At 43.0% G+C, this 5,227-nt stretch overlaps 1 pseudogene; it reads left to right on the top strand.

The window, feature by feature from the left end:
* The first annotated feature begins 4,365 nt into the window (after positions 1-4,365).
* Positions 4,366-4,749, top strand: LOC101406973 (large ribosomal subunit protein eL31 pseudogene; annotated as a pseudogene).
* The last annotated feature ends 478 nt before the right edge of the window (positions 4,750-5,227 follow it).

The raw sequence follows: 5,227 nt of genomic DNA, 5'->3' as shown, positions 1-5,227 counted from the left end.
CAGCAAAAAAAGAGGAGGATTGGCAGATGTTAGCTCAGGGCCGATCTTCCTCACAAAAAATAAAGAAAGAAAGAAAGAAAGAAATGAAGAATGAAATTAAATTGTTTCTTCTAGCTTTTTAGTCTGTGATTCTGCACTCAATGCATCCTCAATGGTCTGTGCATTTACTTGCCTTTCTTCCAAAGTGCTCATCTAGGTGAAGCTTTGTGTAGGTCTGTACAAGTAACTGATGTTTTTTGAGAGACTATAAGCAATGTTAATGCTTTATTTTGTAAAGCTTCTGTTTTTGTTACCAAAAGTTACCAAACCAAGGCTCATTGGCGTGGGGGTGGGGCGCTATCACAGGTCAGCTGCCTGCTACAACCTGATATTGTTCCAGGAGAAAAGGAGGCTTTCACTTCCTTTCCGCCATTCAAAGAAACTAGCCTGAATTCCAAGAATGCCTGTGGCATTTACCAGACACTGCTGTTTCCCCTGTGTTTGTTTATTTTTACATTGGGCACGCAGTTCAATTAATTACCACCGGTCACCGGAATAGAATGTAATTACAGCCTGAAGGATGACCAAGCTGCCTTTTCTTGAGTGACTAACTGCAGAGGGACGCTTCTCCAGAGCTGCTTACCTGCATGAGCAGCTTCGCACTGCTGCCGAGCACCTCCTGGAGTCAACAGACAGCCCAATTTTAGTTAGTGCCCTTAAATCTTCCAGCTTCTGGTCGCCTGACAAAAACTAAAATCAAATTACACGCTGAAAATACGCAAAGCAGAAGACACCAGACCAGTCCTAGTTAGCTGCATAAGATCATTTAAACCCCTAGTTTCATGATTCAGATTTTAATACACGCCTTTTCGAAGGTTCTAGCATGTTTGGAGGAGAGGGGACGCAATCCGCCCTGTAATCAGGCATCAGTTGGACAGAGGGGTCTATCACGTTCATGTCATTACAGCTTACCACCTGGCATCAGCCACATAATTCTCACATTCTCTTCTTCTTTGTGTTCGCTAACATTCTGAGCACTTTATACAGGAGATGGCTTTCCCAAGACATAATGAAAGTGTGGAAAGAACAGTAGGAGACATTAGATCCTGGGAATGCAGATATAAATTTCTGCAAAACAGTGCTAATCTACGAGAAGGGCAAAATAATGAATTTTCCATTAAAAATAAACTCTATAGGTCCTTGCACTGAGACTATATTACCTGAAAACAACGATGTATTTGTTAAATGTCCAATACGACACACCTCATGAGAACAGTTTGATATAAAAAAATCTAGCTCCATGACCCAGATATGGCACAGAGCATTTCTGTAATTTGGTTATTGCGAGTTCTCTAGAGCAATAAACCCGAGCAAACTCAGTTGCCATCGTTACTCAGTTTGCAACAATCATTCATAAATTGCCTGTTTGTCAGGATGGGCAGAATAGTTAGGGAGGAGAAGAAGAGAGCTAACTGGAGCAGAATCTGAATTTTTCAAAACAGCAAATACCCTTCGACTCTCTTAAATATCACCTCCATCTCCACCCGGTAATCTCACCCGGACTCCTACTCCACTCCTCCACATGCCGCGTACCGCAAAGGATGAAGAGTTCAGAAGCACAGAGGAAAATAGATGAGTTGTGTCATTCATGGTTAAAGCCGCCGATGGTTCTGTTCACTCAGTGATTTATAAAAATCTTCCTGTTGACCTTGCCCATCTCAAAACCTTTTTTGTTGTAACTTGTTAATTCCCTATAGAAAAGCAAGTGTTTAGTTTTGTTTTATCTCAAACTCCTGCCTGTGATTTTCAGTAAAGAGATTTGGCCAAGTCGAAAGAGTGAGGTTTTCCTGTGGAATTCATTAGCTTACATTTTGATCTGTGGGGCGCTAGTGCCGCTTGATGTGTTGCCCCCTCCCCAGGAAGATTGGTCCTGTGCCAACATCTGTTGCCAATCTTCCTCTTTTTTTTTTTTTTTCCTTTTTCTCCCCAAAGCCCCAGTATATAGTTGTGTATCATAGTTGTAGAGTTGTAGCTCTTCTATGTGAGATGCAGCCTCAGCATGGCTTGATGAACGGTGAGTATGTCCACGCCCAGGATTCGAACTGGTGAACCCTGGGCTGCCGCAGTGGAAGGCAGGAACTTAACTGCTACGCCACCGGGCCGGCCCCTTGATGTTTTGAACATAGTGTGGGACAGATGAAGCTGAACTTTGAGTTCCACTTCTGTGACTGTTTAGCTGAGTGATCTCAAGCAAGTTACTTACCCTCTCAATGACTATATTTTTCTTTTCCAGGTGTTCTATCTGGTCCTTTTCAAATCCACCTGTTCTTTTTTCATTGTAATTTGTTTTTTTTCTTATGTTTCTCGTCCTTCTTTCATGTATTTAGTTATTGTTAAAATACTTATTTCATAGCCTATTTCATATTATTCTCTTTTCTCTAGTTCATGGAGGTGCTAGACTCCCCAATTCCAGTATCTGCTGACTCACGCTCGTGACAAATTATTTTATGTATCTTAGAATTTGTCAGGTATTGCTTCTGCTATGGGGACTTCCTGTGGCTTTATTTATGGAAGTACTCCTCATAATGCGCTTTCCTTTGTTTCTACCAGGCATTGCTGAACATCACTGGTCTGGACCCAGTTGTCGAGGCGGAGGTAAATTTCCTTGAACTTTTCTTGGTGCCCATGGGCAGACTTTTTCTAGTTCTCCTTTCACCAAAGTGGGGGACCTGTGTGGGTCTTGGTTCATATGGAGGTCTCAGTTTCAAATCTGTATTGGCCTCTTGTTTCTGCGGAATAAGACCCAAATCTCTAGTCTGTAAGGTCTATTTTAAACTTACAAGCAGCCCAGCGCAGATGTGGTGTCAGCTTACCTTACCACACTGAGTCTTAGTTCCCCTCTTAATGTCTGATGGTTTCCCATTCTTTTTTGCAAGCTCACCTAGGTATTTAAAATATAATTTATTTTGTCTAACAGTTCTAGGTATTGGCAGGAAGGGCTCTCTATTCGTTTCATCCAACCTGCCACCAGAATCGTTTTCTTTCTTCTCAAACCTTGGATGTCTGCATATGTGAAATAGGGATTCTGATGGCATGTACCCCATACTGTTTCAGTGAAGATTAAATAGGATGAAAGTGCTTAGGGATGTGGCAGTACATAGTTAACTGCATAATAAATGTAAGCCTTTATTGGCTGAATGCTATCACTGGTGTTATCAGGATTCTCCTGGGAGTAATCTCTGACAAGACTGTTGACACTTCATGAGATCAACAATTTGATAAAAGGCCAAATACCAGAAGCTAAATTTGGATATTGCAAACTCAGTCTAGTGATGGCCAGTTATCCAATGTCTAACATCAAAGGGGAGTCATATTTTAGGGTCACGGGAAGAAACGATCGAAGTACAGAGCATACGTGATGGTCGCATAGGACACAGAGCCCAAATAGCCCAGGAGTTTCATCTGGACACAAGGCAAAGCAGAGTGTGAAAAGAGGCCAGCCCCTGGAGAGCAGTTTTGATCAACCAGGACCAGTGGAATATGGATCTTCAGCCAAGAGGAAAACAGTGAAACTCCCCTCAAAAGATCATGCCTGGAGTTAGAGGCCGGGAAGTCTGGAATCTGCGAGTACCTGAGACACCAAGCAAAATTCGTCAAAGTTACTAAAATATACCACATGTGTTCTCAGGGAGAGTACCTGACGTTGTCCCCGGAATGGCCTAGGTTGGACACAGCAGTGAGCGGGGCCTGGCACCCAGGCTATAGGAAATGCAGCAGACAGAGATACAGTGTCTAAAGGAAAAATAAAAATCCGGGCAGACAGTACAGCTGAGGTGTCATTCAGAAGAAAGCTGGCACATAGGCAAAATTTAGGCAGCAAGCAAAAGTCTGGGACCAGGAATGCCAGAGCGGAGGGTTTGAAATCGCACACAGGTAGCGGATCACGGAAAGATACGCTGAGCTGCTGTTGGAATAGAATGGGGATGCTTTTTACAGGTTACCCAAGTTCTCTTCTCTTAGGGGTGGAGAGGGTGCCTCTAAGGGCACTGAGTTTATTCAGACCCAATTTAACTTTCTTCATGAAAGAGCCTGGTATGATGAAACTGCAAACATGAAAACTGAGTCTTGGAAGGAAATGACATGCATAATAATCATACTTGAATGTGGAATACTTTGGATTAGAATGTCAATTAAATAAAAGTAAACATCTGAAAATTGGGCCCTGTATGGTTAAATGCTGGTGCACCTATGCAATGAAATATAATGCTGGCATTACCAATGGTAATCACAAAGAGTTTTCGATAACTGAAGAACGCTTTTGGGCAATGAGGCTTTCCCTCTCCCACAATACCTCAGGCTCTTCCTTTCTAGTGTGGGTGTGGCAGAATGGCTTGGGCAAAGAAGGGTGTGGAGAGGAAGAAGGGCCATTGTGCCATGAAGGAGGTAGTGACCAGAGAATCACCATCACCATTCACGAGCACATCCATAGAGTGGGTTCCAAGAAGCGTGCCCTTCCGGCACTCAGAGAGATCCGGAAATTTGCTGTGAAAGAGATAGGAACTCCAGCTGCGCACTTTGACACCAGGTTGACAAAGCTGTCTGAGCCAAAGGAATAAGGACTGTCCTCTACCGTATCCGTGCGGTTGTCCAGACAATGTAATGAGGATGAAGATTCACCAAATAAACAAGCTCTATATGTTGGTTACCTATGTACCTGTCACCACTGTCAAAAATCTACAGACAGGGCCGGCCCCATGGCCTAGTGGTTAAGTTTGGTGCACTCTGCTTTGGTGGCCCAGGTTCTGGGGTTTGGATCCTGAGCATGGACCTACACCACTCATCGGGCATGCTGTGGCAGCAACCCACATGCAAAATAGAGGATGATTGGCACAGATGTTAGCTTAGGGTGAATCTTCCTCAAGCAAAAAGGAAGATTGGCAATAGATGTTAGCTCAGGGCCAATCTTCCTCACCAAAAAAAAAACAAAACCCAAATCTATAGACAGTCAATGTGGATGAGAACTAAGCTGATTATCAACTAAAGTCATAAAACTGCAAAAAAAAGTTTTCACTATGTTAAGTGAATAAAGGCGATTCTTTACAGAATTATAGATTTTATCAGTTTAAATTGTGTTCAGCTGCTAGTACTAAACAACTAAAATAGCAGTGCTTAGACAAGAGGGAAGTTGGCATTTCTCTCACAGAAAATAAGTCCAGACCTGGCAAGGCAGGTCCACAGTCATCAGGCA

The sequence above is a fragment of the Ceratotherium simum genome, chromosome 9 (assembly GCF_057802395.1).
Source record: "Ceratotherium simum simum isolate JZ-2026a chromosome 9, ASM5780239v1, whole genome shotgun sequence".
Lineage (NCBI taxonomy): Eukaryota > Metazoa > Chordata > Mammalia > Perissodactyla > Rhinocerotidae > Ceratotherium > Ceratotherium simum.
The sequence above is the reverse complement of the archived record's forward strand: the minus strand, read 5'-3'. Positions and strand labels throughout refer to the sequence as shown.